At 37.6% G+C, this 23,536-nt stretch overlaps 1 protein-coding gene across 4 annotated transcripts in view; it reads right to left on the bottom strand.

Annotated features, from left to right (window-relative positions):
* Positions 1 to 23,536, bottom strand: part of Fak (protein tyrosine kinase 2 Fak) — a 414,892-nt gene that overhangs the window by 367,760 nt on the left and 23,596 nt on the right. For all 4 annotated transcript variants that reach the window (XM_081738434.1, XM_081738449.1, XM_081738452.1 and 1 more), the window contains one exon: positions 9,329 to 9,370. The gene's annotated coding sequence lies outside the window, so the exon portion shown is untranslated. The remainder of the gene's footprint in view (positions 1 to 9,328; positions 9,371 to 23,536) is intronic.

The raw sequence follows: 23,536 nt of genomic DNA, 5'->3' as shown, positions 1-23,536 counted from the left end.
CTGTATAAACGTCATCTCGCGGGTGATCGATGAAGTTTCGCGATATCCTTGATGAGGCGTGGATTTATCTCACAGACTGTGGTAAAGTTCGTGCCATCACATACAGACCTGTTGATGCCACGGGCCGAAACACGTTCTTCCATCAGTGCGCAGTGTGTTTCCCAAAAGGGTTCGTAACTGTAATCGGTTTCTTGTGCAGAGGCAAACTGCGTCTCCGAAAGGTGGAGCGAAACGTCAAAATTAATGCTGTGTACTACCAGACTCATGTCCTAACTGAAATGTACCAGCATGTAATCCAAGCATTGTACGGACAACGTGAATCAGGTTGAACTGCACTCAGATCACGCATCCAATCACATGACATGAAAACATCGCCGGAATTCAATCGTCGTATGGAACCCAAACTGGAATTTCGGCAGTTCTCTTCTCTGACATCTCTGTCAAAGAGTCCAGATGCCAGCCCAATGGACTACTGTGCTTTCGGACTCCTTAAACAGCGCCTGTCTTATCGTAAAGTCCGCACCGTCTTCGCCTGTGGAAAGCTCTTAAAGAAGAGTGGGATGCAATACTCATTGTCCAACTGCAACGCAGTCTGCTGCAATAGTCAGTAGAGCCTGCAGATCGAACACAACCGGTGGAGGAAACACATCATTTCCTAGGGAAGTGGAACATTCAAATTCGGCTCAATATAAATGCATCAACCTCTGTAACCTTATTTCGAAAATACGATTCTTTTTTTGTTCCCAACCGATATCTTAAACTTAACGCCAAAACAATTATTTAAATTTAAAAAAAGAAACAGTGAAATACTAATTTAAATGCAAGGTCTACTAGAAAGATTTAGAATTTGTTACGCAATTATTAAAATTATTTTTTCCCATATCTGTTCCATTTTTAATATTTTTTTGTTTCTTTAACCTGTATTGACAATTCCTTGTTTGTTATTTCAAATTCAAGTTTATGATACAAGATCAGTTTGGCAAGTCTTGTACACTTTCAATCTGAAACATTTCTGACTTCAGTTCTAATTAGCATGAAGTATTTCACAAACTTCTTATTGACAACTAAACTCCATTATTTCCGACAGATTTACTGTAAACCAATTTCGATTCTGCACTATTTACACGAAGCTCTTAACAACATTTGCAAACAATTGCACTTTATAATAATATTTGGGAGACTAGTTTGCAGTTAATTTCCTTTCAAAACCCTTATGTGATCAATACCACACCATAAATGTAGTTCACGAATAACGTTTTCTGTACTGCCTGCCATTTCTCTTGAAGTGTGTGCTGTCCCTTATCTCAATGTAACTAATAGTATCTCGAACGAATTCAAACGGAGGACCCAGCATCCCAATGGGAATCTCCATTTTCTTTATATCACCTTTCAGAATGTGCTTTGAAAGCAAACGATGGCCTAGCTAAGTTAAAGTTTTTATCAGTAGTTGTGTGATGGAGAAAAAAGAACTGTAACCCCACAACGAAAAGGTAACTTTCTCACACGATTAGTTTGCACATTAACTGAGAATCTAATTTTAATGGAAGATCATCAACAACATATTGATTTATTGGTTGATTTGGAATTAACGTCGCCTTTCAGTACCAAGCAATGAGATGTGGATCAATTGTATTCAAACTATATGAGCTTCTACCGAGAATCGAACCCGACCCTCGCAACTCGAAGGACTATGCTCACTATATGGTCACGAGGGAGCTCTCAACATCATTATAGTTGAGTTGATTTTTAGTTTAGCGTCCCTTTCAGCAGCGAGGCCATATGAGACGTGGACCTACTGATTAACGTGGAGTCCGAACCACATGAGCTCCAGCCGGGAATCGAACCCGGGTCTCCCACGCCAAAGGCGCGTACGCTAACCGCTTAGCCACGGGGGAGCTCCAACATCATTATAGTAGGCCTATATGCCAAATAAGAGATCTCCAAATAGGGTTGTCTACGAAACAAATAGTTAAGCTATTTTGTGTCGATTTGTTTATTCATTCATACTTCTGGGCATTACTGGCATCGGATGACGTCCATCAGTGACCACAATCCGAGGAAGGGGGAAAGGAAGGAAACGGCTTGGGACCAACATGTCAAGCACTACCCCGGCATACTAACCACTATCTGGTCTGAATGAGGAAACTTCAGGAAAACTACTCAGGAGGTTGGTTCGAAGAAGCTGTTACACCCTTTCGACCAAGTGTCCCCAGTTGGAATCGAGCTCGGGGCCGCTCGCATCAAAGGCGAAGGAGTTAGCGACTACGCTACGCGGAGTCACATCTTGAGTCGAAAAGATACGTCTCGTCTCGTCTCGCAGACAACCCTATTTCAACGCATTATGAGCTATGCGAATCTCCTCATCTTTAGATAAGATTAATCTTAATATAATCCATCATCGGTGCTCCTGTGTAACTGTGTGTGTTAGGTTTATATCCGACCGATTTAGAATCGCTGATGTCACCTGCATAGTTGAACCAGAACCATGAAACCCGCGTCATGTAACAGCTTCCAGGTGCCGTAGTATGAAAATTTCGAGAAATGGAATAAAGCAGTCAAATATTTTGCGTATATGGCACGATTGTTTTAAATCATGTCATCAACTGATTACGCCATATCAATGTGCTTATCAAAACAACCACATTTTTTCATGTTTCAAAATATTGTGGGAATTAATGAAAAATTCTAACATTTCTTTATACAACTACTGGATTTAGTATTTAGGAAATACTACTTTGTGAAGAGTGTGGAGTATTGTACTGTATGGGGCAGAAACATGGATACTACGTATAAGTGATTAAAAGAGACTGGAAGCCTTCGAAATGTGGGTATGGATAAGAATGGAAATAATTCGTTGGGTCGAGTGGAAAAAGAATGGGAGGGTGTTAGAAATGGTTGGGTAGAAAATAACATCTTTAGATATTATTGAGAAGAAGATGAGAAACTGGCTGGGACAATGCCTAAGAAAAAAATGTACCATGAGGGACGTGCTAGAGTATGGTAGCAGGAAAGAGAGGGAGGGGGCGAAGGAGGCTATAATTAATGAACGATATAAAAATAGGAAGATTATACGTGAAGACGCTTGAAGGTGCTTTCTAGATATTTATACTAAAGCTTTTTAATCGTTTATTTATGGACGTCACAAGTATTTCAAAAATAATGTCCAAAAGGTTGTCCTCCAAAGTAAAATTATGGCCAAAAAAAAAGAAAAAAAAAGGTCTTCTCATATAAATACATTTAAATGCAGCATGCACGGAATACCTCACACTCCGATCAGTTGTGATGGGGGCGGTTGTATACAAGAAAACAATTTGGCACTGTAATACAGTATAACCCAACATTCCACGAAAGATTAATTTTGTTCCGAAAAATAACGCTATATACATAATGCATTTAAATCCGCATTTCAGGAAAATCAAATTAGCAAATTTTCTGCATTTAACGAGAAGAATGCAGAAGAAACATCATTAGTAAATAGAAAGTATTGATATTCATCGCTCACGGGAAGCCATATTTACTAAAATCGTTAAGTGCACTTGCACATTGTTATTTCGATAACTACCGGCAAAAACTAGTCGACATTTCGACAAGTACCGACTAAATACAAAAATACAAGGTCCGTCCTGAAGGTAATGTCAGTAAATATATTAAAAATCGTTTATTAAATTTATCGTTACAAGTGTTTAAAAATCTTCAAAATGGTCTCCTTTTGCGTCAATACATCGGCTCCAGCGGAATGCGTTGCGATAGTCCTCCTTCGGAATGTCCTTTAATGCTGCGGTAGAAGCCGCTTCGATCCCGTCCACTGTCCCAAAATGCTTGCCTTTCAGGGGTGTCTTCAGGCGTGGAAACAGAAAAAGGTCGGGAGGAGCCAAGTTCCGGGCTGTACAGGGGCGGGGGATCGTTGGCACCCCTGCTTTGACCAGGTAGTCAGTGACGATGAAGGCACTGTCGGTCGGCGCATTATTGTCGTGCAACTTCCAGTTGTCTGCGATGTCCGGCCGGATGCGTTAAACGCTGCGTTTCGGTCTTTTGAGGACTTCCACATAAAATTTGGAGTTCACAGTGTTGCCAGATTCTACAAACTCGTGATGAACCAGGTTGTTTTTTGGTCTCCGGGTCATATTCAAATACCCAAATCTTGTCACCTGTAATTACGTTATCCAAAAATTTTCGATCATGTTTGCACATGTCGAGATTTTCTTGGCACGTTCCAACGCAGCGTGACTTTTGGTCGTCAGTGAGCACTTTTGGAACCATTTTTGCGCACACCTTCCGCATGCCGATATGGTTTGTAACGATTTCATGAACCTGAGCTTTCGGAATGTTTAAAATATCGGCCATTAAACGAACACTTAATCGTAGGTCTGAGTTTAACAATTTCCTCACTCGAGTCACATTGTCAGCCGTGGTGGTCGTGGACGGCCGTCCGGCGCGGTCCTCGCCGTTGACGTCTTCCCGGCCTTCCAAAAAGACCTTGTGAAATCGAAACACTTGCCGATCTGACAGGGTAATTTTTTTGTAAGCAGTCTTGAACATAGAAACAGTTTCCGTAGTGGTCTTGCCAAGTTTCACGCAAAACTTGATCGCAAATCTTCGTTCTAATGCATTTTCACTTGCGCAAGATTTATATCTATCTATCTATATCTATATCTATATCTATCTATATATATATATATATATATATATATATATATATATATATATATATATATATATATATATATATATATATATATATATATATATAACCCTCACGGACACTCTCGGGATGCTCGGAGCACTGTTTAGCTGGGTGTTCCTCCACTACTAGTTTCAACTGGTTAGACTGCGCCCCGACATACAGTCGCGTCACAATAAATTCACTGACATTACTTTCAGGAAAGACCTTGTATATTAGCAATTTTGTTACTTCAGAAAGTTTCTTAGCTTTCAGTTTTACATTTTTGAACATTTGTACTCCGAATTTCAGTACGTATTTTTTTTTTTCTTGGGGAGCTGAAAACACTGATAGTGTACGTACTTTTTAAAAACAATAGTTACGATTCAGTGGAATGTTTTAACAACCTGGTTCAAGCAAAATGATTTGTATATTTTAAATGCTGTATGTTAATTTTCTATATTTTTTTTAAGAATGAATCGTTAAAAGTCCAAATCAAATAATTCCGATCTAATGTTTTAAAACACGAATTGTGTTGAAATATCAAAATCTTATATTATACAGTGAAACCTCCCTTAACGGACACCTTTCAATAACGGACACCTCTATAATACGGACAGATTTTTTTGTCCCGGCAAAAATATAAATATTCTCTTACGGAACAAAACCCTCCATTTTACGGACACTCAGATACGGACGCGGACAGTCCTTTTCTCCCCAAACGTTTGAATAACCTCTTCATAACGGACAGGAATTGTTCACGGTTCTGCGAAATATTACAGTATACAGAAAAGTCTTTTCCCCATAAGTGTATCTCTCGAGTCCAAACCTGGTGAACCATCAAACAGAATAGCTGAACTTGTATTTTTTCCGCAATAAACTGCTTTCTGGCGGAAGTCCTAGAAAATTTTCAATAAGCAATAACACTCATGCAGGGATAGTTGTAAGGCCAGGAATTCTATGCGAAACATCTTCCCTTCCCTACCAAATTTAATCCTTTTCGTCTGGACTTTGCATCTTTACCGACAATTTCATAGATAACAAAACAAACATTGTTTGTTTTACAATAACATTTTCAACGAGCAATGCTACCTCTCTTACTTTTTTTTTTTTTTTTTTTGAAAAGAAACATTTTTCTTTTACTCATGATACTGGAACAAGTCTGGGTTGGAGTTTTCCCACCTTCCTTTTTCATTTTCTCTAAAAGGATATTCTTTGTGATTGGGCCTGGGTCAATAAATATGCACCACCAATAGCTTGCCTTATCATCCATTCTGTCAACGAAGATGCCGCGCCAGTACACAAACACACACGCACATGTTTCTTCAGCAATCGTACTGAGGATTTTTAGAGGACACTTGCTAATGAGTTTTATTACCGTTGTAGAGGAAAAAAGCATCCTTTTTCGTTAAACATTGCCCAGCAATAATAGGCAATGATTTAATAGAAATGAATTTCTCCTTCATCCCTCCCAGTAATTCAAATTGTACTAAATAAGACTATTTTCATATTGAATTTTACGTATTTACGCCCATACATAATGTATTTACTGTATATTACTGCATACAATTACCCTTATGAGAAATTAAATTTCTGTAACCTCTCTATAACGGACAAAACTTCATGTCCCATTGGTGTCCGCTATTGAGAGGTTTCACTGTACATGTTAGTGAATGATTTACGGGGAAAAAAATCGTTACATAAGAGTTATACTAACTTAAAACCCCATCAATGTTTAGACATTGAACATTATTGAAATTATATTTAAGTTTTTTTATATTAATTTCGGACACAATCTTTAATCCTTCAGCCATTAAAAAAAATGTTCTTAAAATGGCAGTTGCAAAAACAGTAAAATTAACACATAACTAATATATACACGATTTACTGTACATTCGAGTTTCCAGATATAAAAAACTAAAATTTTGTTTCTCTATATCAGACAAAAAAAAATTAAAAAAAAAATAAAAATAAAAATGCAAGAAGTTCTGCAGAATTTCTAACGTTCATATCACTGTACATTACAAGCAGTATTTTCTATATTTTACCTATATTTAAACCATACTCGCAATTAATGTGTATCTGATACATAATTATCACGCAAAACAATTTCATAATTAGTTGCCGCTCTATAGAATGTTGATATTGTATCGAGAAAAAAAAAAATCTGTAAGACGTCTATAAGAAAAATCTGCTGAGCTGTTTTTCCTGATCATTTGATGGCTCTAATAACCTGTATTTAAGTATGGTGAGAACACAAATACAGGATGTCCGAGAAGTCTCCGTACCCCAGATTTGAGTATCCCAGAGAACAATGTTAGTATAGTTTTAGTTGTAAAATTGGTAACGCTGCTTTGATGGTTCTATCTAGGATACCTGCATTTAAGATCACGTGAAACGTTAGTGGCATGTGCGTGGGTGAACACGACAAACAATGGCACAGGCAATAACTGCGTTTAGGGACCCAGGTTGATTGGGAGAAACGCGCCCTAATAGATGTAACATGACGTATGAGATGCCTCCACGTAAATGAATGAACAGCGATAACACATTTGACGGGATGTCAATTTACATATATTTAACTCACGCTGTGTTTAGTCAAGAGGTTACACTTAACCGGAGGCGACCTTAAAACGATGAGCAGGCCCAGGTCACCTCTCGCACTTGACCGCATTCCTTACGCCTTGTGACCGAACCGCCACGCCCTGGACTCACTATAATTGCCCACAACGAATCTCGCCATTTCTATAACGATTGCTAACACCTTTCTGACGAAGAGTAATGTGCTGCGTCGCATCTGTCAATTATACTTACTTGTGGCGATAATTCCTCTACTGGGTACAGTATCCCAGCATATGCAGTGTCGGTATCGGAACGTTTAAGGCAAACTCACTTCCTCCCAGCAGTATCATCAGGTGTTCCAACATCACCAGGGACCCAATCCCATGTATTTTCTAATGAACGCTACAGGATACATAATAATTAAAATAAACACTAACCTTGCATCCACAAAGAATATTTCTTGTTTAGTTTATATAACTTCTACTTCTACTCTCTTGTTTCTAAATAACTGCTCTTGCTGCATTATTTTAATGTTCACCCACAATGATAAGATACTATAATTTACATGCTTATACGTAATTCATGATATAGTTTTAATTAAATATTCCAGAGCAGAAGGCCAAAAGTGAAGATGTATAAGATTCTATACATAACAAACGAAAAGTTTGTGTTTCACCAGATCCCTACTCGATATGCTTCAAAAATGTCCCCTCGTCGATGAGCATTAAAAAAACAGATACTCAGCAAGATCCAACAGGGGGGAAAATCATATAAATAAAGCAAACAACGTTCTTTCGGAGTACAAGGTTTGTGCTTATTTTAATTAACCGTATCCCATACTTTGAGAACAACCTGGAAGAGTTAAGTCATTCTATAAGTTTCCTGAAACCAAGAAGTGGTTTGAGCTCCGACGGATCTTACCTACCTCACTTTCCAACAGAGATATCACATGCAACTCTCCCATTTGGGACTGAGGTGAACTCTTCCTCCAGCGTAACGGGAAGTTATCACAACGTGGATTGTACTCGACATTTAGTGAGTTTAATAAGCTTCACATTTACTATCAGGGTGTCTACTAAAATTCCAAAATGAAATTTCGTGACCTTTTCTTTATCAAACCTTAAAATTTCGTAACATTCTCAAGAGCGGAATTTTTATGCATGTGTTAGAAGCGTGCTTTGCTTGCGATTTCGTAGCGTCTAAAGCTGACCATAGACATTTTTGGTGGTGAATTTTGACGTTTTAAAGAACAAAATTTTCCAGTTTGTACTTATATTTGTACAGATAAAAAAAATCGTGACTCAAAAGCTAAATTTCGTGACTTTTTCTTGACTTTCATGACCATTTTCTGACTTCGGGACTTTTGTGACTTTCGTGACCGATAGACACCCTGACTATGCAATATAGGAACTTTATGCATGGCATTACCTCTCAGACAAACAAATTAAAATACAGAAAGCATACAATTTGTACACTTTTAAAACAAACTAATAATAAAAATATGTAATCCAAAGGATTTCTTTAACAACTGCAGCCTGAAAATTAAATCTGTGTCAAATGCCAAAAATGGATAAGCTCTGTTTAATTTTAAAATGTGGGCTATGTGCCTAACACTGCTAACTTAAAATCAGGCTATCTAGTATTCACTGTGGAAGTAGTTCATATAATCGGCAGCAAAATGCGCGTGGACCTATGTGCCACCAGTACTGAAGTAAAATCTGGGCTTTTTACTCAACATTTTCATTTTCGCACTGAGCACGAATTCTATACAACTTACAAAATTACCTTGTGCAAACTAAGCTTCTGCATGGAAAATAAAAATTACTGGTTTGGAACTGTTTGCAAACTTCAAAGCAAAAGGAAAGACATAGTAGTGATTATAATATTACGGAATACACAAGATACGTTTCTTTGAACTTTACATTTACACACAAAATGCATACCGCACTTTTCATTGCAAGGTGCTTAAAACCGAGAGGTCGTTATGAATACAAGCACATACCGTTGCACATTGAATACGCTATATGAATGTCATTCTATTTATACAATTTCGAAAGACAATTTCTTATATATAGTAAAGACAACTTCGTAAACATAAGTACTCACCATCTTTATAACTAAAATGGCATCCTGTCTCTGCAACTGGACCTACACAAACAAGTAAATAAAAATAAGATACTTACTGGTTATGAAATGTGTTACTGATTTCCCCTAAATGTTACACTATTAAGACAATGTTATTATATTTGAAATTCTTTGAAAGGTAACACCGTCATGCATGAGAGACTTCCAAACAGAATTCAATTAACTCTTACTAAATAAACATGTCAATGCTGTAGCTTAAATGTGTGGTAATTTATACTGAAGTTCAATAATAGAGGATAAAAATAAATTGATATACACAGAAAAATCACGAGAAACAAGATACTTTACAAATAATTGTATTTATTTATGCACCAAGGTAAGCATTTCAAAGCACTGATTTGTATTAAAAAAGCGAATATTAATATCTCTGTGGTGTATCAAGGGTTATTGTATTCCTACTATTTTGCAAACCTCACTGTTTGCTTAATCATGTAATCCTCCGGATTACTTCTTGCATTTATCTTTCTTCTATCTTCTACCATTCTTCCACGAAGAATTCTCTATTATTATTATTATTATTATTATTATTTGAATTTAATGTCCCACAATAATGCAGTAAGGCTAAGGGAGAAGGTAACGATAGAATGAATGATAATGGGAGGGAACGGAAGAATATCGAGAAAACCCATGCATACGGTGTTTGTCCACCACAAAGCCCATTTGGCCAAAGCTAAATAGAAAAAAAAAATGAATTAAGCGGCAGTTCAAAGAACAATCCGGAAGACTATATGATTAAGCAAACAGCTAGGTTTGCGAAATATATAGTAAGAAAATAATAACTCTTCACGTCACATAGTAACAATATTTGCTCTTTTATATGTATTTATTTAATTTTCATGTTAACCATTTGAATCCTACAAATAAAGGTGAGAATATAGTCACTAAAGGCTGCATTATCCACAAAACCTAAGATCTTTCGGCAGTCTTAAATGCTCTCTGAGGTATGAGTACCCTGGACATTACTACAAGAATATGCCGAATACACAGTGGAATGATACTTTTCACAATACGGATGGTTCGCCCCACGGACTACAAAAGAATGTGTTAGATGACAGTATCCGATACACAACCAAGTAAGGATCGCTTCATCTTCTCGGACGGTACACGATGACCTTTGCCAATTGCCCAAAAGAGATTTTACTGGGTAAAGCTTGTCACTTGCCTGGTTCCAAACTGCTTGCCAGTTAGAATGCATCTGTTGGGCGAAACAGTTTCGGAGATTCGTGCACGGGAAAGTCTCTAGAGCAATACCTTCCAATGAGGTGTTCTTGACACTATATCGGCACGCCCTTTTCCCCAAACACGACGACACAACCCCGGTGCTGTAGCTCATGGGATCTCATCACAATATCATTCACAAAGGTGTCTTTTCTAAAGATATTCTACGGGTTCTTAATAGCGCTTTGCGAGTCAGTGCCAATAAGTACACGACGCAGCGAAAGCTGAAGCGCATGGACGGTGACAAGCTTAAATGCTGTTGGCTCAGTGGTAAATACCGAATAGAGGCGATGCAGACTAAGTTCTGAGCTGCTCTTGTCCGTGACGAAGGCACAGCCAACAGAGTTATCTCCTTTGGAACCGTCCCTATACATCACTTTAAAGTTGGAGCACTGTTCTGGTAACGCTCTGAACTGTTACGGAAACTCCTGGCTATTTGAATACTTTTTGGTGTGAGACGACAACCGAAGGTCGAGCCTTGACGGAGTCAACAACTACGGTGAAAGAGCACAAACATACAGCAAAGAGATGGCCACACAAATTCGTCCGCGGTGAGACTCTCATTAGCACACACGTATCATGGGCGAGTGGCCAGAGGACGTACTACTTACTGTTCGTAAATCTATACACCATGCAACGGAAAGCTGTAAGGATGGTCAGGAATACAACATATATGGGCTGTATAGTTCAGGAGACAAGTTTCTCGAAGATACGCTAACGATGGCTCATTTGCTTTACCATAAAAACTATGAAGAGGACTAGTCTGAAAAGCACCAGCAGAATAGGCAAATTGAAAGTAGCAACCAATTCACTTTCTTACTTTTAATATCAGCTACGTCTGAGACATGTTGATCAGCTAACAGGAATATAATCTCTTCTCCAGTGGCGTTATGCAATCCCAACACGAAATCACTCTCTGACTGACATTCAGGTAGTAGATGGTGAGGTTCTACTGATATCGGAACCGGTCCAATGATAACCAATTTAAATAGCTTCTCAGTTTTCGAATGTCTTTAACCTGTTTGGCTGTATACGTAATAATTCTGTTTATAACAAAAGGGGATAGGTTCTTAATACTAATCAGATGGTTAGATTCAGCAGTCGCATTATCAGTATTCTTCTCTTTAACTACAAGATATCGGACTACAGAAATCGCGATGTTTGTCTTTTCCATTATCTCTACACTGGGTTGAGTTTCGGTCTCGCTCACCTATAAAGATTTGGGCTTTACAGGGAACCCGGACCCAAAATGAATGAATTTTTACCCATAAGAGCGTCTTATTTTTAACATTTATAAGCGTGTGGTTGCCGCAAAACCACATCGAGGTGTTCATGAGGAGAACTTAACGCTACTCGCCTAAAGTCCCGTAGACACCTCATCCAAGAATCACCGCGAAATCAATGTGGTCAAAGAGAATGAAAGAACACGAAACCACCATCCTCACCGAAAAAAAAACACAACCCCCGAATAAAGCTAATAAAAGCCGACACGAAAAAAGGGTAAAAACCAATATTACCTAAGCACAACACTCACAATCTGCCGGACGAAAACTTCCACTGGTCATCTCATCCTCTATCAAATCTTTCAATTCACCTACCCACGAGTTTGGCAGTGGTATTTGCAGCTTAAGAGAGCAGGTAGAGAACATGCAAATGAAGGGTGGTCAAATGAACGTTGAATTAAGCTGCACCCTCCCGTGGTCCGCTGCATGAACAAGGATTAATTACAACAGCGTTTCCAACCGGTGTGCCGCGAGGAAATCTAAACAAAATTGTTAATCCTATAGGAATCAAATTGCAAGACATAGGGAAAAATGTATATTTTTATGTCACATTACTATGAACCTCTAAAAGTTTCATACTGTGTTACTTTTCTGTACATTTTTAATGTTGAGAAAAGTATTTGTTATCATTGTCATGAACATTATTGCTTCATTATTGTTGCAGTTTATTTCGTAACTTGAAATTTTAAAATACTATTCAGTCCTTTTGACAAAGCAAACATGCGTAAAAATGACCTACATTTGTGTTTTAAAAGTGCAAGAGATTTGTTTATTCGTTCGTTATTTAGTGATCTTCCTTTTTAGTGAAAGGTTGGATACAGTTTTCGAAAGAGAAAGCGGATTTTTTAAAACCCGAGTCCTATTTTTCAGTGCAATTGTTTACTATTTTTAAATTAGAACGAAAAATAAGCATAATGATTTACCACAAAGGAAAACCAGTCATCGAGCTTTCTTCTCTGTGAGAAGATTAGTAGGCCTAATCACAGAAAAAAAATATCACGGTATTTCATATATTTAAATAATAATAATCTATATATATGAATGTGCTGCGAGAATTCAAGTTACACATGTAGTGTGCCGCAAGTTGAAAAAGGTTGGGAAACGTTGAATTACAATATAATCCATCGATTAATTCTGATTTTAGTTTTCCTTCAGATTGTCAAATAACCACGCACCTAATACTACTGAGTGATACACAAATCTTACACGTTATCGCTATCCTAACATAACAAGAGTGGGGGACAGTAGGATCTACCGCAAACTCTACCAATATTTTGTGTATTGAAAAAAGTAAAAGCTATTTCTTAATTTTGAAATGTAATTTTCTTGATATTGGTAATTTTACAATTACTATAACGATTAAGACTTATTCTTCTATTTACAAAACTAATATAAGAATAATTTTATTACTATATTGACACACACACTCGAGAATGAGATACTGTCTAATGTAATTTCTCATCATTACCGTTTACCTACCAATGTTCCCATATATTGTGGAAGCTTATGCGATGAATCACAATACAGTCGTCCTTTCATTTACGCTTCATGAAAATCCAAAGTCAATTTTAAAAACATTGTGGCTACTGAGCCTTGTGAGTTAATTTATATACAAGTAATTTGGTACCTAAATATAACCTCTAAATAATATTACATTATATTTTCTAAATAAGATGAGAAGCTGTAACTTAACTAAACTATTTTATAAGGCTATAACTAATATACGCTTTAGATATAGGTTATAAGGATATAACTGCTTTCAGACCTGTTGTATTATGTTTTTTCAATCTAGAAAAGCAATGGAAAATGTGATGTTCCCAAATGGGAACATCTGCGTTTCGTAGAACAATCGAAACAAACTCTGTAATGTAATTGATACAGAAGGAAAACAAAGATAATCTGCAGTGAATGGCTTCCACAGCATCTCAAGGGAAGATACGTGCTAGTCGACTGCAGAATCACTAGATATATCAACTGCCTCAACTCCAATGCCGGTACGCACGCTGATATTTCGGGGTATAAAAACCCCGCTGATATTTTTACTTTATAAATAATGCCACGTTGAAACAAAGAGATAAGCTTGGGATAAAAAAAAAAAAAAAAAGCTTGGGAAAACTTCGCAACTGTACGATGAGCTAAGTAATAATCTACTGTAGTATGGACTTTTCATCGACTAATCAATGGTTCCCTACTATGGCCAACACACGGTGATTCGTGTAAGGTCTTTATAACGGAAAACACCTCTCGTATTGGATTCAAAATCTGGACATCGTGTTCATGTGAAGGAATTTTAAGTGCCATGAAAATCTATGAAGGGAAGGATACTGATGAATCTAGTTCTCCACTTGGACTAAAGCGGCTAATTACCGTATTGAATATCATGACTAATCCTTTTACAACGACTTATCAAAAAGATAGTCGTAAACCTGGTTCGTTTGCTCAAATAAAAATTCGAAGTGGTAGTATTTCTTCCTCATGTAAAAATTAGCTTCGATATGTAAATACCATTAATCTCACCTTTTTAATAAATATGACAACGTCTATAAATGGTGTTAAACTGGTTTATTATTTGATATAACTTAAATATCCTTTTCTTTAAACTGTTAAGTACACAAACTCACTGACTAGGTAACCATAAAACATGTCCATATCAACAACTATCCCATAATAATCACTTACATATATTAAAAACATTCTTCTTTTGTTAATAGGAAATTAACATTCTACTAAGTATAGTGCATATGTATGAGTACTTTCTGCCCTAGGTACAGGTAAATATTACTTAAGCCAAAGTATTTTGTTGTATAAAATGTCGCTCGACAAAGGGACTGAATATAAAAGTCATGAGTAGGCTTGGCTTTTATCTTCAAGAACCACTGGTCCGTTTACATTAGTGTTGTTTACATTACTCCTGTCCATCATATTTTAATCGCACCTTGTATATCTATTCATTATATTTCACATATACATATATATAAATACATTCATAACAATTCTTTCATTTCATCAATATTTATCTTCAATTAGATTAATTATATTTATTTCATTATTATCCATTATATTATTAATATATTTTCTTATTAAAATATCGTCGCTTATTTAATTAATCGTCGGAGAGTGCGATTTCAAAAAATGTAAAGGACAAACGTGGGTTACAAATAAGATTAATCTTTGCGGGCGCATTAAATAACAAATAAGTCAGATGTTGCATTTAAAGGTATACATAGTAGCACTAAGATGTTATAATAAAGAAGAATCTTGTTCAAGTTAGTCGTTGAATAATTAATTTTATAGAATAGATTTTCTTCGTAACATAATCTTTGACAATTAAATTTTCAACACAAATCAATCTAATATAAATAATCTTTGCTTTTAATTAATTATAAATCGAATTATAATTCCTCATATTAACAAGAAAGAATAAAAATCATTTGAAAATTAATTTTCCAGTCTACCTAAAACTCTATTTAAGCACTTCAAGTATTTTTAAGAATCGTTTTCATTATTGATATTAACACATAAACTTTAAAATGAAAATTTACAAGAATCTATAACTAACATGAATTTAACCTAATTTCAGTAACGGTAATCAGGTTACATTCGAACTTGCATACGGTTCTAATAAAGTACACTGTACTGCGCTATCATGATTAGGTTCTATATGATATTGTACATGTCTTTCATCGTGATTCTGATTTTGGTATGAAGTCCCATCTCCTGATCTCCAATTACGTCTATCCGCGTAGTTCGCTATATTTCTGGAATTTCGCCATACATTACGTCGATTTTTAAATCTATTTTGACTATATGGTCTAACATATGAATTGCTACGACTAATTAGGTTAGGCGGATTCTCTACATAACCTTGTCTATTTTGCTCATTTTGATTGCTAGAGTATACTCGGCTTAGGTTAGGTTCTGTATTATTCACACTCCGAATATTTAAATTCCGAACAGGCACCAAATGATCTGAATTATTCTTATTTTTACCTATTCCTGATTGTGGATTCATGGCATGGTATTGAGTTTCGTAGCATTGGACAAGCGTCAATAAATGGCTGAAACTCATACACTGTGTGGAAAATAAGATCTGTTGCAGTTTAAATGGAAGCAAATTTCGAATCGATGCTATTATTCTCGATTCCGATTGCAAAGGATTAACGACCTTTAATTCGTTATATATTTTGTGTGTCAGATTACTGATCATCTCTCAGAGAAGAAAGCTGATCACTGGTTTTTCCCCGTGGCAAATGATTATGCTTATTTATCGTTCTAATTTAAAAACAGAAAACAACTGCAATGAATTATAGGACTCAGCTTTTAAAAATACACTTTCATTTTCGAAAACTGTATTCAACCTTTCACTAAGAAGGGAGATCATTAAATAACGAACGAACAAACAAATCTCTCATACTTTTAAAACGCAAATGTAAGTAATTTGTATGCATGTTTGCTTCGTCGAAAGGATTGAATGATATTTTAACATTTCAAGTTTCGATATAGTTTGCAACAATAAAGAGGCAATAATGGTCATAACGATAAATACTTTTTTCAACATTAAATATGTGCAGAAAAGTAACATAGTATGAAACTCAAAATGTATTAACACGGTTAATATATGTTACTTTTTAAAAAAAATATTGTATGAATGTTACAATTTTTCAAAAATAAGTAAAACAAGTTGGTGCACGAAGCAAAATTAATATGCAACATGAGCTTGATGTTCTTTCATAATCTAGTTCAATTCTGGAATGATGATTGATAAACACAACCTTATATCGTGTTCCGGAGTTAATAATTGTGACCTGTTCTTACACTTAATTGTGTTCGTTGCAGAAAATCCTGTTTTATTTAAGTAGGATGTAGAAAAGGGAATAGGAACTTTCACAGCCTTTGTAGAAATAGCTGGATATTATCTCCGGAGAGAAATATAGAATAATCCCATATCTTGCTGTGAGTACTTAAGCTTCAAACCTCGTCATTCCTTACATCGACCAATTCACGTTCTTCCTGGACATTTAATTCTGATGAATGTAGGACAGAAGGCGCAAAAGGTTCCCTCACCCAGTCAAATGAAGTCAACTGAAGCATCAACATTGGTGTGTATGACGCTCCGACAATTAAAATTCTGTTTCCGAAATACTATCTGGTATACAGCAATGTATGTACAATAATGTTACAGTTGCAGTAATTTTTTTACGTTGTGGAAGTTAATAGCAATGTGAAATATTAATATACCCTTTTTCCTATGTCTTGCAATTTGGTTGCTATAGAATTAATAATTTTGTTTCGATTTCCTCGCGGCACACCAACGGCTCATTCGCGGCACACCAGTGTGCCGCGGCACACCGGTTGGGAAACGCTGCTGTAGACAGAATAAACGATTGTCATCAAGGGCGCCGATCCTGGGGGGCCCCCCTATTGTATTTATAAATATACAATATTTGGCATAATTTGAGTGCAATTTGTCTTAAAATCTTCATATATATATATATATATATATACATATATATATATACCTTCACCATCTGAATGGACCCCCCCCAAATTTACAGAGAAATCGGCGCCTTTGATTGTCATTGAGGTTAAAAGAAATAAAGTACATGTAAAGTGGATACTGTTAAAAGTGATTCTACTGTTTCTATAAACAACGAACGAAAAAATAGATATGATAAAGAGAAATGAAAAATGACAAAGTTAATTTGAGAGACTGGCAGCAAATTCGAAGCAAGCTGTATATTTGTTCGAGCAGGGCTGCCAACATATGAATATTATTGTAAGGCGAAACGGGAATTCCCGTTTTGTTTTACGATAACAAATTATTAAATACCAATTTTTGATTGACGTTTCCTGTGATAAGAATCATAAGGCAAAACGGGAAAAGGCGAACAGTGAAGACACGGGGCTCTATAATAAGACACATAAAAAGTATGGAAAAATATGTTACACTAAAGACTGATAATTTTGGTGTCCATTTGCCTGCTATCAAGAACCCTTCAGTGGATTTTCTTGTGACTAAATAGTTAGCATTATCACATTCGGTGCAGGACAAATCTCGTGATTCTGATTCCACGTTAAGTTTCAAATCAAGGAATTTCTGTTCTCTTCTTGCAATGAGGTGGTCAGTGGCGCAATCGGTAAGGTTCTATTTACCAACTGGACTTCGATTCCCGGTGAAGGAGGGTATTTTTCTTGTTCTATCCTCGTTTCAATGCCAGAAGTTCACCCAGCCTTCACTAATTGAACAGCTTGGAAACCTTAGGAGGGGGATAAAGGCGGCGGAAGGATCATATTGATTACATCACCTCCAAAATTATGAAAGTATGAGCCTTCGCTCCTACACCAAGCCCCTGGCTTTCCATGTCCTACCTAAAATAGAGGGGGTGCCCTTTATTTTTACTTTATAATTAATCACTTTTCTTCATACAATTAGAAATGGAGGGAACTTGTGACTGATAACTGGCGATACAAGCGTAAAGCCATTTGACTGTTTATTGAAGTTTATAGTCTCTTTTCGGCACCAAGGTTATATAGGACGTGGATCTTGTTTAAGGTCGAATATGACCCATCGTAATGCGTTGAACATTCTCCCACTGGGAATCGAACTCGTGACACCGTGTATCAAAACGCGCATGCTAACTGTTACAGTGTTACACTGTTACACAAGGAGACCAAGTCACTTAAGCATTGGTATTATTTAGCGCAGTTGCATATCGCGCCAAACGCTCTTTCTATTCATAATCACCCTTCATTTACCCGCCCATTTTAACGATATGATTTTTATATCAGCTACGTGGGTAATTGGGTACTACGATTATGACAGAAACAGAAATGGATTCTGAGTTGTTGAATTTGGCTTTCTGGCACTATATTTTCATGTCGGACTAATATTGGTTGACGTGTGCAAATGAATGTATGTAATGACGCCAGGATTGCTGAGTTGTTCTGTGCGAATCATCGCTTGATCTAATGCCAGTGTGTAAACTAAAGTTATATATACGAGGGTTGTAACTTTAATAGTAGCAACACTGCTTTAGAGACGCTACGCGCCGGAATCAAATAATGTCCCTCGTATCACATGTTAGTTACATAGCTACCATACCTCAGCGCAAATGGACTCTACCTTCCGATGTCACGTGTTAGGGCAATAGACGAGAAGAGCAGAGTCTCATGTAGCGGGCGTCCATGTTACCACCAACATCTACGTACGCGACCGGTGTAAGGCAAATTGTTGTCACGATGTTTTCGAAAAAATAATAACAGAGTTAATCATAAATTGAATGTGCGAGGCCATACAGCACGAGACTTATCAAGGTGAGGTTTGCAGGGAATCAGAATTGTTTTACAAGAACAGTGAAGGGGAGTACGAGCCATCACAGAGGGACGCGAAAATATGGAAGACATTAAACGGCCTAGTAGTCCCTGTGAAAGTGAAGAAGACACAAATGCTGTTATCACATTACTGGACACTGATCGACGCCATACTATTCGCGAGCTGGCCCAAGAGACAGAATAAGCGCATACGACTGTTCTGCACATTTTGAAGAAACGCCAGGCCATGAGAAAAAATGCATCACGATAGGTTCCGCATGACAAATGCAAAAATGGCTATTACGAAACTATTCGAACCCAGTTGGAACGCAACGAGTGGGAAGGAAAGGCTTTCGTACGCCATATCATTACGCTGGATGAAACATAGATCAAATCGTACGAGCCAGAATTGAAACGCCAATCAAATGAATAGCATCCTTATGGGTCACCACGAAAATTCAAAGCTCATCAGAACCCCAGCAACGTGACAGTTATGATGATTATCGTATACGACTGCAAGGATACTTACGGCGGTTGGGTAATGTCCGAAGGAATGGTTATCTGCCTGCACAAAATGTACAGAGAGGGCAAAGGAGGAGGTTGGTGACGTGGAACGCCCTGGACGTCCGTCAACAATAGTGTGGCGAAAATATGCAAAAAGTGAGAGCCAAAATCAATTCCTATCGATGTCTGAGTGTCAGACTGTCAACAGAGGAGTGCAATATTCCTAAAACCACAGCGCATCGCCTTCTTACAGAAGATTTAGCCAGGAAAATGATATGTGCCAAGATGGTCTGACGGAACATCAGAAGGCTGCTCGTTGGACAATCTCGCGTGAAATGTTGAACCGCTGTAAAAGTGACCTACACTTTTTTCGATAACGTAGTGACGACACAGGAATCTTTGAGTACGATCTCAAATGACAGAGTGGACCACGAAGCTCATAGCCTTTATCAACTTTAAAGACGTTATTCACAAAGAGTTTGTGCCGCAGGGACGGACAGTAAACAGTAAGTGTTACGTGGAAGCATTTGAAACGCTGCTGCGGAAAAGAATGAAACGCGTCAGGAAGGAATCAAATGGAGGCTGAACCACGATAACGCGCCGTCCCACACCGCCTTCCTTTTGACCGAGTACCTGACCAAGCATAAAGTGGCAACGCTGCCCTAGCCACCCTACAGTCCCGATTTGGCACCGCCGGATTTCTATTTGTTTCCAAGAATAATAAGGAGATTGAAAGGGAGCCATACTGGAACACCGAATATCGTCAAAGAGGTCGTGACGAGATGCTTGAACGATATTCCCGTCAACGCCTTCCACGACTGGCAAAAACGGTGGCAGCGGTGTGTCGATACACAAGGGAGCTATTTTGAAGATTTTTTTTAGTAATTTACACTTTGATTTGCAATACATTTGTGTACCCAGATTTATTCTACTTATTTTTGGGGACAGGCCCTGTATTTAGAAAAGCTATTTAGGTAATTATCACATTGAATTACGTTGATGACTAAATAGGTATAAAGATAATAATACCGTTTACAGCAACTTGATATCTGAAATCATTCCGTTAATATGAAAAAACGATAAAATTTGATGTATTTCTTTTAAATGGCGCATTGTAGAAATTTTCTATAACTTTTTTAAAATTCACTTTGTTTCTTCAACATTACAAAAATGCTTTTCGGTAGATATAATTATAGTAAGTTCTTGGAATTGCATAATTTTAAGCAGTGCTGCAAACTTTACCAATTGTTACCATATCTCCAGGACGATTTGACATATCAAATTGCTATTAACGGCATTGTGATCTTCACCTCTATTGAAAACCATCTATGCAATTGATGAGATACTTATCTGAATAGCTTTTGACATAAATGCTTTTGAAAAAAGTCACATTTTCAATCCCTCGTAACTTTATTCGTATTCATTGGAAATCCGTCATATCATATCATAGTATTAGACCCTAAAGTACTTTGGATGTGCACTGCCTCATCTGTCTCACTTGCATTATTACTGCTGTAGAGGCCACCAAACTTTAGATGTTTGTGATATTGTAGCATCCTTAGTTTGCAACACTCTATGACAAGTGTGGTATTGTTTTCGTTTTACACGTAAATTTCAAATATATAATAATCTGTTGTAGTGCCATTTGAAAAATCAACTTTGAGTTGGCAACACTATAGCTTGTGATATTACAGTGTATACCGAATAATTTCCTCCTGCCGAAATTTGCATGGTACAACATGCTACTATACAAAACAAAGTTATAAGAGTGTATGAAGATAATTGATCCATTATATATATATATATATATATATATATATATATATATATATATATATATATATATATATATATATATATATATATATATATATATATATATATATACAGTGCGTTCCACGAATAACACTAAGGTCCACCTCCTGAAGAAACCAAGACAGATAGAAACATGAAACCTTTTGGAACCTTCAAGGAACTTAAAAGGCAACATTATGTGAGAAGGAGAATTCCCCACAAGGGGGGATAAAGGGGGTTACTGGGGGTAACTCAAAAATTTTAAATAGCAACCCCCATCGTGTGGTACATCGTTTGAAAGGTAATCACGAGTAAAGACCACTTGTGAAAATTGTAAGTCGCTAGCATGTCCGTAGCCAACATGGCAGCTATCCATAAAGGACGGTCGAAGTGCGTTCAACGAATAACACTAAAGCTCGTCTCCAGAAGAAACGAAGGCAGATAGAAACATGAAACCTTTTGGAACCTTCAAGGAACTTAAAAGTCAACATTATGCTGAGGAGAATCCCCCGCAAGGGGGGCTAAAGAGGTTACTGGGGTAACTTAAAAATTTTGAATAGCAACCCCCATCGTGTGGTACCTCGCTGGGAAAGTAATCGCGTATAGAGACCAGACCGTGTCCGCAACAAACTCTAAAGTCTAACGTAGGTCTAGTTCGGAACGAATGCACAATACATATACCACACAACTAACACTATAACAGTATTGCAAATATAAAACATGCAAACTGAACTGAAACCGATTGAAAAGAGAGTACCATACTATTATTGAAAAATCTGAACCCTCCGAGGCTCGAACCCCGGACCGCACGTGTACTGAACCAACACGTTACCATTGCACTACTGTCGAACTGCTACTCTTACGGACGAGGAGATGTAGTTCATGACGACGAGTTGCCCGTGGTGGCGCTTTGGTGTTGGACACACGTACTTTAGCAAAGCTACTCTGTTTACTCGTGCACCACTATCAGATGTGCTTTTCCGATCATCAGTGCGCTACATTACAACCCGGAACAGTAGGTCTGAAGGACGTAGACGTGTGTTTGTGCTGGTGCGTTTGACCATCCTACATTGCATACATAATGTGGTCTCTTGAGCAGAGAATTGAAATTGTGTTACTCTTTGGTGCTACGAATCGTTCGTATAGTGCAATAGCACGGTTGTCCAATGAACAAAATGTGCGCAACCCAATTAGTGTTTCTTCTATCCGCCATTTATTAATCAAATTCTTTACGACAGGCAGTGTGACCAATGCCCCAAAGGCTCGAAACCCTAGTGTTGCTACGGAAGAAACACAGATACAAGTATTGGCGGAGCTGAATGTGCATCCTCAACAGTCCATAACAACTGTGGCTCAAACGTGTGGTGTGTCACGCACAACGACATACAGAATCTTAAAAAAACATACCTTCCATCCATACAAACTACATATGGTCCAGGAGTTAAGTGAACATGATCCCGATATGCGTATCGAGTTTTGTGAGCAGATGTGTGAGGCGTTGGCACGTGGGATCATTGTGCTGACAAACGTGTGTTTCAGCGATGAGAGTACGTTCTACTTGAATGGCAAGGTCAACAGGCATAACTGCCGATATTGGTGTGACACAAACCCTCATGTATTTCGTGAAGGCAACACTCAACACCCAGAGTCGCTGAATGTCTGGGCGGGTATCTTAGGTAATCACATAATCGGGCCCCTCTTCATCGATGGAATATTAACGGGTGAGAAGTACCTGGCGCTGCTGCAAGACTTTATTGCACCGTTTATTGTCGAAGCAATGGAAGAGAATCCGCAAGAATTTGGAGAGATTCCGCCCGTTTTTCAGCATGACGGCTGTCCTGCCCATTTTAACCGCCTTGTACGTGACTATTTAGATAGTGAGTTTCCGCGAATATGGATTGGTCATCGCGGCACCACTGAATGGCCAGCCCGTTCGCCAGACCTTGCTCTACCCGACTTTTTTCTTTGGGGCTATTTGAAGACTATAGTGTTCCGCACGCAGCCGAACAGCATTGCGGAGTTGCGCCAACGCATAGTTGATGCCTGTCATTCTATACCG

The sequence above is a fragment of the Thermobia domestica genome, chromosome 2 (assembly GCF_964235325.1).
Source record: "Thermobia domestica chromosome 2, izTheDome1.hap1.1, whole genome shotgun sequence".
Lineage (NCBI taxonomy): Eukaryota > Metazoa > Arthropoda > Insecta > Zygentoma > Lepismatidae > Thermobia > Thermobia domestica.
This window is presented reverse-complemented; position numbering and strand designations above follow the sequence as displayed.